The sequence below is a fragment of the Rissa tridactyla genome, chromosome 5 (assembly GCF_028500815.1).
Source record: "Rissa tridactyla isolate bRisTri1 chromosome 5, bRisTri1.patW.cur.20221130, whole genome shotgun sequence".
Classification (NCBI taxonomy): domain Eukaryota; kingdom Metazoa; phylum Chordata; class Aves; order Charadriiformes; family Laridae; genus Rissa; species Rissa tridactyla.
Genome location: NC_071470.1, coordinates 25,619,289 through 25,629,578, shown reverse-complemented (window position 1 = coordinate 25,629,578; position 10,290 = coordinate 25,619,289). Strand labels below are relative to the sequence as shown.

The 10,290-nt window shown below is 46.6% G+C and overlaps 1 non-coding gene across 1 annotated transcript; it reads left to right on the top strand.

Annotated features, from left to right (window-relative positions):
- The first annotated feature begins 9,861 nt into the window (after nt 1–9,861).
- Nucleotides 9,862–9,929, top strand: LOC128910743 (U5 spliceosomal RNA). The gene has a single exon (XR_008466849.1). It is a non-coding gene; the product is annotated as a U5 spliceosomal RNA (small nuclear RNA).
- The last annotated feature ends 361 nt before the right edge of the window (nt 9,930–10,290 follow it).

The following is a 10,290-nucleotide window of genomic DNA, read 5'->3' as shown; positions in this document are numbered from 1 at the left end:
AGTTTCTCTCTTCCTTGATGGCTGTGATCCTGAGAACTCCTTGCCCCAGTGCTGGACCCTTGAGGCCTTCCCGTCCTCTCGAAGCTGTAGTGCTCCCAGTGTCCGACATTTGCTGTACACTGCCAGGAGCGCGCAGCTTCCTGATGATAGAATTGGCTGAGTATAATCCTTGTATATTTTATATTGCTATCAGGATAAATATTGGTTCTTTAGTATTATTAATGTTAATTATTTGGTCTTATTCTATTAAATCTGTTTATATTTCAGCCCCTGAGTTTCCTTGGTTTTTCCCAGTTCCCCTTCCTGGGGGGGAATGGGTCACAGGGTGATGGTGATAGAATAATTGCCTAAGCGACAATAAATTGTTCTGGGTTCCTCAAACCATAAAACAGGTCTAATATTCCGAGGTGCCCAAGTCCTTTGTTGCCTCTGGCTCACAGCAATTTGGGCTGCATAATGCCTACACTTACTCTCAATACTGACTGTGCAAACTCAAGTATGTGTCTCATCCTAACACCGTGTGAGGCTGAGGTCCTGGTGATGCAGTGCATATACATGTGGGGACGTGCAGAGAGTCTGGGTGAACATACATTGTCAAACAGGCCTCCCAGAGACACCTACAGTTATGACATTGTCATGGCAGAAAAGCACTACCTGCTTAGAAAGACAGGGACATTCACCTCCATTGCTCCTTTGGTCCAGCGTTTCAGATGTCATCACCCTATGACAAGGTACGTCATATTGTGAAGTTATCTGCTTAGCCAAATGTATTGCAGCTCATTTATAATTTGTTTTTCAAGTTTAAGCAAACTTTCACTGTCATTACCGCACAACCGAGATATGTGCAGTAAAAAACCCCTCAACAATCCAAACCACAAAGACAAGAAGACAGTCTTACTTTAATAAAGAGCTGAACTCCTCTAGTGGTTGAACCACATGTCAACTGGAGGCACTGGCACTGCTTCTCCAGCTTGTGCTGAAGAAAATGCCGCATTATGCACCTAGGAGGCCCTGCCCGACACGTGCAAGCTGCTGAAGGAGCTGGTGAGTGACATCCTTGGGGTCCGCTGAGTGCTTTGCAAGAGGAATTTCTTGCTGCAGATGCACCGAGTCAATGGGATAGTCAGCCCCTATGAAGACTGGAGTGTCCAGGAGAACAGCATCACCTACTACACTTAATAATGTGCTTGAAGTTTTGGTCATCCCTGAAGTGGTCAGGCAGTTGGACTAGATGAATGTTGTAGGCCCCTTCCAAGTGAAAATATTCTAGTCTAGTCTAGGCTGCTCTAAACACTCACAGGCTGCCCAGGGAAGTTATGGAGTCTCCAGCCTTTGAAAGTCCTCTGGATGCAGTCCTGGGCAGCCTGCTCTAGGTGGATGTGCTTGAGCAGGGGGAAGTTTTGTCTCCGCCCAAGGGCTCGTAATCCTCCTTTGCAAGAGAACCTGGGAATCAGACCACCTGGCACAGAAAACTTGTCACCTCTCTGCCCAAATGAGGGACCTCCACGTCCACTCCCCATTTTCATTTCAGTCACAGTTTTGGGGGGGTGTCTGCCCGCTTTGTCAAGAGATCCCCTGGGAGCTAGCTCCTGAAGGTCAGGATTGTACTTGGTGTGATGCCCAGGACCCGCTGAGCAGGGTGGTGGGGAGGAAGGCTGGGGCTTGCCGGGTGGCTGATGCTGCTCTGGTAGCTATGACAGCACAGAGGACATGTCACAATGGGAGCCGTCCACAGGGACATGTGCAGGCAGCCCCACTGCTGTTTGACTTGGGCGATCGGTGAGTGCAGCACACGGGGGAAGGCTGGGCTGGATGGGGGACAGGGCAGATGGCCAGGGGGTTTCTAACCCCAAGCGAGAGCTGAGCCCCTCAGGGCAGGGCACGGTGCTGCCCCCGGGGCTGGGGGCAGAGGTGCTCGGGGCTCCCAGTGGTGGCAGGTGCCCAGAGAGGCTTTGGGGGTGGGCCGGGTGCCCGTGGCTCCATGGGACGCCATTCGGTAGCAGGGATGGGGCCTTGGGAGACTCTGCTCGCGTGTCCCTTGCCCTTGGACGGGGCACAGCCCAGCCAGGGGCTGGCCATCAGGGCGGCTTGGGCAGGATGGGCCCCACGCTGTCTCCAGCCAGGGCCTGCGGCCCCTTCAGGCCTGTCCACACCAGGGCCCCAACGCTTTCCTGGGGCAGCCCGTGGCTCCCACCCGGCCGGTGCTCACAAGCCCTGCCCCTGCTCCCTCCCACCTCCCTCAGCCCCTCTCCTGCCGGCCCCCAGCTCCAGGCGGCTCCTGCCCCGCTCCCCCAGCCCCGAGCTGCCTCCCACCCAGCCCTGCTCAGCCCCCTTCTCTCCCATCCCCTGCAGACCATGTTGGCTGTAATTGCCGTCGTTTTGGCTGTGCTGGCCCTCCAGGATGGGCCAAAGATCTATCAGCAGATCGATGTGGCCACGGCTGAGCGGATGCGGCAGCGTGAGGAATATCTGCGTCAGGAGATGATTCGGCTGCTGCAGGAGATCGAGCAGAGCAGGAGCGCAGAGGAAGTCACGCTCCTTTCTGCGTTCCAGCAGTGGCTGTTTTCAGCCATTGAAGAGCTGGCAGTGCTCACTGCGGTCTGCTGGGGGATCTGGCAAATCAAGGTTCTCTATGACTGGTGGCATGAGCAGGACAGCTCCAGCAGCGAGGAGGAGGACGATGAAGAGGAGGAGGATGAAGAGGAAGACAATGAGGAGGAGTCTGATGATGAGGAGGATGATGAGGAGCACGACGACCTCAGTGGTGCACCCAGTGGTGTCAGGTCTTTGGCTGGGTCCATGCCATCACCAACACAGGACCTGCCTGACACATGCAAGGTGCTGCAGGAGCTGGTCAGTGACCTCCTTGGTGTCTGCCGAGTGCTTTGCAAGAAGAATTTCTTGCCGGAGATGCACCCGGCCATTGAGACGGACAGCCTCTATGAAGCCTGGAGTGTCCAGGAGAACGGCATCACCTACCGCCCTTTCGTGTTCCTGCGGCCACCCCCTGGGCACTCTTTCAGTGTGGAGCTGGACACCACGGGGCAGCTGCCAGCAAGGCCCTCCAGAGTCCATGTGGTGCTGGAGTGCATCTGCTCGAGCGGAGAGCTGCTGGGGGATAGCTTCTGCTTTCTCCACCACTCTGATGAGAAGCTGCCCAGGGATCAGAGCTCGTCCTTCCTACGCACCCTCTGTACACAATCCTACTTAGACTGGGATAAAGTCACCCGCTGGGTCCAACAGTTGGTGAGATCAGCCTGGCTGCTTTTGCCTGAGTCGCACCACTGCCAGCTAACGGTGCTGCCCTCCTCCCTCTCCTGCAAGTTCCAGCTGACAGGCCCTCCCCAGATGAACATCTGCACGGAGATCCTTTTTGCCGTGGAGTGAGGCAGCTGAGGGGCCTGCCTGAGCCTTGAGTAGGCAGAGGGCAGCTTTAGCAGCAGCACACCATGGCCAGAGAGCCGGGCTGTTGTCGAGACGCTGCTTTGCAGACCCACAGCCAGGCACACCCAGCAGGACAATTTCCACCTCAGACGTCTGCAGCTCTGCTCCCATATCCTGCTGGTCGCAGGCTTGTCCACCCATGCCTGTGACCCTGAGGACCTACTTTCCTCTCCCACTGCTGGGGCCCAGGCGACACTTTTGGACACCAGGACAGAGAATCTGCTCATCCCAGAGACCACCTTGGGAATCTGTGCCGCAGATCTGAGCAAAGCAGGCACGGAGATGACACCGCTCAAGAGGAGCTCAGCTTAACCACAGCCTGGGGAATCTCTGCTGGTCCAGCTGAAGGTGCCATTGCAACCGAGGCTCCTGTTACCACCTGTAACAGGACGGGACCACCCATCGCGTTGGAAAGAGTTCATCTCCTCTGGGACCTTTACGCGATTGCAGCCTGCTCAGATGCAGAAGCAGTGGGGCGGCATTTTGAGGTAAGTACGTAGTACCAAACAGAGTGCTTCCCTTCACCCCCTTTTCCTTTCTTTTCCATTGTTCTGCTCTGCTTCCATTTTCAAAGGAATATGTCTCGGTGCATGGATGCCGGCTGGCAGGGAACGAGGGCAAGGGAGCCAGACCTTTCTCAGTCGTGACCACTGACGGGACAAGAACCAATGGGCTGAAAGGAAAAAACCATGAAATTCGATCTGAACACGAGAGAGCCCGTCCTGACTCTGAGGGTGCTGAGGCTTGGTGGACTGAGTCCCACCCCTTCTGATGATACCAAACACGGAGGTGCTGTTGACTCTCTTGAGGAACAAGGTGCCTTGCAGAGGGTTCTAGATAGACTGGAGCATTGGGCAATGATTGATGGGACGCTATGCAACAGGTTGAAGTGCTGGATTCTATACATGTGAGGCTGCTCTAACCCTGAGCGAGAGCTGAGCCCCTCAGGGCAGGGCACGGTGCCGCCCTCGGGGCTGGGGGCAGAGGTGCGGATTTGGGCTCTGGAAGCTCTCCTTGCTGCGCGGGTGAGAGGCTTTGGCACAAGCCAATGCAGAGCATGAGCTTGAGAGCTGGAGGCACAGCTCGGGGACACACAGGAGGGAGGTGTGTCCTGCAGCCCCAGGCACGTCCCCTCCTGCACCCAGTCGTCACCACTTAGAAACTCATTGTAGGCCCCTTCCAATTTAAATATTCTATTTTAATTTCCGCTTATCGTATCCTATCCTATCCTATCCTATCCTATCCTATCCTATCCTATCCTATCCTATCCTATCCTATCCTGTTTTTCTATGCATAGTTAATTCCAGGAGGCAAACAAAAGCACAGCAGCAGTTAAGAGTTTTTTAGCCACACAATGTATTTGGTTAGAAACAAGTGATATTCTGGAGGTCAGATATGCCATGATGCATGTAAATTTTACTCTCAGCTTACATCCAGATGCTTTGCGCTCCTCAAGTTCTTCCGTTTGTCCCCATTCCCTTAAATTTTTGTATGTCTAATCTAACAAGATAGGGAAAAGATTCAATAGGACAATGCAAATCCTATCCTGTATGCATAATCCAGCATCTGTTTTGAAACAATTCCTCTCCAGTAATATATTTTGAATACCATGTTCATTTTATGAACATATTTCTTCACAGTTTTGTTATTCATTCAGCTAATATCACACCAGTGAAAATAAGGTCCAGATGCTGAGCTGGAATAAAATTTACACCAGCTGAAGGTCTACCCAGAGTTAAAAAAACCTCCTGTGGTGAAACACAGATGAAAGTGTCAAGCCACAAAATGTTATTTCATATAGCTCTGAAACGATGCAGAAAAATAAAGATCTGTATGAGTTAAATGGAGAATTATAAATAAACTTTCATTTATTCAAGACATCACGAACCATTTTTCATCTCTTGACAAATCTGAGATGATTCTTTAGTCTCTAACGAAACCATAATGGTTTGAGGTTTTGTAACAAAAGTTTTGCCTTGTTTTCTTTGTAGATAATGGCCTGAGATTAACTTCACTGATTCTTATCCAATACCTTACACTTAGAGTTTATTCTGCATGCAGAAACAGATTATACATATATATATATATATGGCATATAAATACATGACAAATACTGCTTATTCACACTGCACTTCTAAGATCAGATGCACCCAAACTATGAAAAGGTTTTCAAATGAAATGGCTTAATCACTTCCATATTCTGCAGTTCTATTTTTGGCAATAATACTAGCCTCTGGTTTGCACATGTATTTATTTAATGACAGTCTCTGTTCCTTAAATTGCCAATTGTATTGCTGATTTTCTTTTCATGGTGATAACCCAGTTCTTTCAGACTCTTTGTATTAGCTTGTCGTCAGGGTTGTTGTTTTCTGTGTTAGGGGGGATGTCTTCCTGTTTTCCAGTAGGTCGCATTCATCAAGCTGGAAAGCAGGCAGTTATTATAGAGATTTTAAATTTTTACAATTAAGCCCCACTCCTGTGAAGACTTATCCATGTTCCTTACTTTAAACACGTGATCTGTCCCACTGAGCCCAGAGGATTAGCATTAAGCACATGTGTAAATCTTATCAGTTTCAGACCTAAATAGCATTTTTTTATATATATTTCTGAACCTAAAGGAATTGATCTAGTGATAATTAGACACTAAGCAATTAGTTTCAAAGTGCACTGTTGATTACAGGAGGGTTCTTCCTGGGGCAAAGTTCTGAGTTGGGACTTAAAAAATCTGGGTCAAGACCTGGCTCTTCCACAACCTCATGAAGTAGCTTTGAATAAATCACTGAGGTTCAGATACCCAAAGTCCTTCATTTTCCTGATTCCCTGGTTTGAAATTTCTCAGATTTAGGTGCCTCAATGTTCTTGTATATGCAGACAAAAAAATTTTGCAGTTGATTGCAGTAAGGCAGAGTGCTACTCCCATAAAGAATGAAGTTGTAAATGCCTCCATCTGTCCATGGTGTTAGTGTGCATGTACCCATGCCTCAGTTCCTTATGTGTTTAAAAGAAACAAAGCTGGATCCATGCAGATCTTGAGTCTTCCAGAGTAGGGCTCACTGCTTTTACATTTAAAGTTGTTTGCAGACATGGTCTTTTTACTGGTGGCACTGATTACAGTGTAGTCTAGCCACTAGGTGCTCTGGTCATGCCCATTAATAATAAAAATATAGGTGAATAATGGTGAAGTCAGTATTTAGCTACTCTTTAAACATTCGCTTGTAAGTATGCAGAAGCTGTGCTTTATATCTGTCTACATTCACATATATTCAGCAGTACTGGGCTAATTATATCATTTGTATTCCAGAGAATTATGGGAGGCTACAGCAAAGTTTTCTGTGTTCTCCTCACATACCTCTTCAGCCGAACATGAGTCAGAGCCTCACTGCCTATTACAATATTATTAGCATAAGTTGTTTTAGTAAAGTAGTAAATAATTCATAAGGAAATATGCAAAATCAAATATGTTTGCCTTTTCCCGCACTTTCATTGGATTTGAAGAGAATCGTTCATTTTCTTCAAATATTTGGTTTAAAAATGTGGTAACAGTACCTTGTTTTCCACTCCGTCTGGTCTATATGTTTTTTCTTTTCTGAGTAAAACATTTGAAAACTTGGTGCCATAGTGAAAGCAAGGAAAGCATGCAGAAAACTGAGGTTCTTAAAAGACAGGAGGGCACACAAGATAGAGTGGATCGCAGCTTGCAAGTACTTGGGGCCAGGTCTGCAAGGTGTTTAAACAGCTAATTTCCACTGAAGTGTCATCATATGCCTGCATGCTGGTTTAAATACAGTGCTGTGACATCTATGCTGCTGTTGCACAAAGCGATGAAAGTCAGGGAGAAAATCCTCATTGTAGTGGGCACTATAGAAATTAAAGGGAGACATGTTCACCAGAGTGTTTTCAGTTGCATCCTGTTTCTTTTAATCTAATTTCAGTTGGTACCTAATATTCCATGCAGGTGCACCACTATGGAATAAACCCAGAAATGTAAATTTAGAAGAGTTCTGGATCCTCTAGTGGAAGAATAGCCTCTCTTTTTTTATAGAGTTTCAAAAGGTTATAGTATTTCCAAAGTGTAGGGGTGCCTTCAGACTGCTGAGTTTGACAACTTGACATATGCCCAGATCGCCGGCAAGCCCCACACAGCATGTCATCATCCTTCTGGGAAGGAAAAAGCAAGTGGCACAAGCAAACCTTAAGCAAGCACAGTGTGAGCAGATGGTGTTAATTCCAAAGTCAACTCATGCACTTAAATTCGGTCCATCTCAGGAGGGACAAACACACAAGATAGGTGTGTGAGTTTGAACCGTCTTTTCCTAGAGCTGGTTCATCCAAACAAGGATAAGCCTTTCAGTTTTCTTTTGAAATGCCAAGTTCAACTAAATCAGGGTTAAAGCCTGCCACAACTGAATTCAGGTCAAAGCAAGAAGACAAATTTGTTCTGCCAATGAGACAGCCAGTTTCAGATTGACTTTTACATGCCAAATCCTCACAGACAACAGAAACATCAAGAATTTGGGAGGACAAGGAAAAATAAGGTTAGCATTTTAAAAGACTCGTGTTCATATTCCACCTGAGAGGAGACCAAACTTCTAAATGTTACTAAAGCAAAAATAGGTCATGGGAGAGCATTTCTTAACCAAAGGGAATATTTCTATAATTTGGGGGCTTTAGAAGTTGCCAAGGAGGCCAGTAGTCAACAGACGACTCATCCCCTCTGATTTTAGCAGTTGAGAAGGTAAGCCCAACCTAGGCTGGGTGTCCAAGCTCCCATGATGATGAACAGAGGAAAGGAAGTGTCCCCAGAGGCAATCGACCCCATCTGAGACGTGACTTTGGCTGAACCCACTCCTCCTCATAAAGTTTTTGTCTCGTTCTGCTGACTCTAGAAGGGAATCAGTGTACTGTCTTGCTCGAGGATTTAGTTTTTACATAGCTAAAAATAAGATCAAGTACGTTTTACACTCAATGGAAACCTTATATCTTAATTAATAAATCAGGATTTTTAAAATACAATTTCCCTTTTGCTTTATTCTCAGTCGAAGCCTCCTGTGTGTCTGAGCTGAACTTCACGTCTTGAAATCTTTGACAGCTTCTCTTCCATTGTAAGTTTGTACAGCACCAAGCACACTGCTATCAGACAAATAAAAAGAATAATAAAACTCAATCATGCTTGTATATATAGAAGGCCAATCAATGTAAACATAGGGTTTCTCTCAACAGGAGAAAAGCGGAAGCCAGATGGCACGAAATCATTGATAGCTGTTTCATAAACTTTTCCTGCAATCAAATCTAATTGAAATAACACTAGATTGTAGGCTTTAGCAGGTGGGCAGCACACACAGCTGTTTCTGCTAGATGATTTCCAAAGAATACATACATAAAACATTTCACAGAGACTGACATACGGGAAAAAAGGTTAGCCCAGATGGAATGCTCTCTTTCAGCCTTTATTTCACTGACAGATTTCTGAAGCCTATCTCTTTAAAAATATGAGCTGAAATGCTTTTCTGGTATTGTTGAACGAATTACAACCACATACAATGTGGTTGGGAGCTATGGCCTGGTGATGCAGTGTCTTGAGCGCCAATTCATATTCCAAGGCAAGGCAGATCAGAGAGGGACCTCCTAGTGTCCAGTTTATAGCTTTGCAGTGAGGTAGCATAAATGTAACTGAATCACCTCTGAGAGATATTTCTGTTCCATAGTAATTCCCCAAGGAAAGATTCCACCAGTTCCCTCAGTAGTTTATTCCAGGCTTTTCCTGCACTAATAGCTAGATATTTTCATAATTTTTAATGCAATTAAGCTAATGGCCACACATGGTCAAGGAGAGGAAACAGTTTATGTCTTTTTCCATTTTAATATTCTACATATTGAAGGATTTTTTATGTCCTTTCTCCTCCTGCTGTCCTTTTTGGCAGACAGATATCCCATGGCAAAATTCCTGAAGGCTCACCAATGACCTGCAAGAACCAGGTGGGTCTTCCCAGAGAGGTCCAGCATCCGAGGCGAGCTTGGCAGGGTTTCCTGTGGCTGACCACAAAGCTAATTCAACAGTTTTGCCTGGATTTTACTTTGAACTTTTGTTTGCATTGGAAAATAAGACTCCAAAGAAAACGCGGAGAAAGGAAGGAGAAACGGGAAAGACCAACTTATGTGGATCAAATGAGAGCCTATAGGAAAGATGGTGAACTGAAACACATTGTGTAGGTCCACTACCTGGTGCCTTCTGGCTAGATGACACAGTGAAGCTCCTACTCTTCATGATCCTTATACAAATATACTACATAAGATTGACATGGTCTTTCCTATTACTGTTTGTATCAGAATCTGTGCTTTTAACACTTCAGTCTAAAGGATCAGAAGCTGCAATTTTCTCAGAAAGAGCAATCCAGAAGTGATGGCATGAGTGAACTCTGGCTTCTCTCCAGACAATATAAATCTTTCACCTTTTACTAAAGATTTCCACGTAGAGGAGCAATTTATTTATAACAACCTCCCAGTACTTAAAGGGGCCTACAGGAAAGATGGGGAGGGACTCTTTATTAGGGAGTGTAGTGATAGGACAAGAGTTAACAGCTTTAAACTGAAAGAGGGGAATTTAGATCAGATATAAGGAAGAAACTCTTTACTGTGAGAGTGATGAGACCCTGGAACAGGTTGCCCAGCGAGATTGTGGATATCTCATCCCGGCAGTGTTCAAGGCCAGGCTGGATGGGGCTTTGAGCAGCCTGGTCTAGTAGGAGATGTCCCTGCCCAGGGCAGGGGGATTGGAACTAGATGATCTTTAAGGTCCCTTCCAACCCGAACCACTCTATGATTCTATGTACAGTAGAATTACATGCA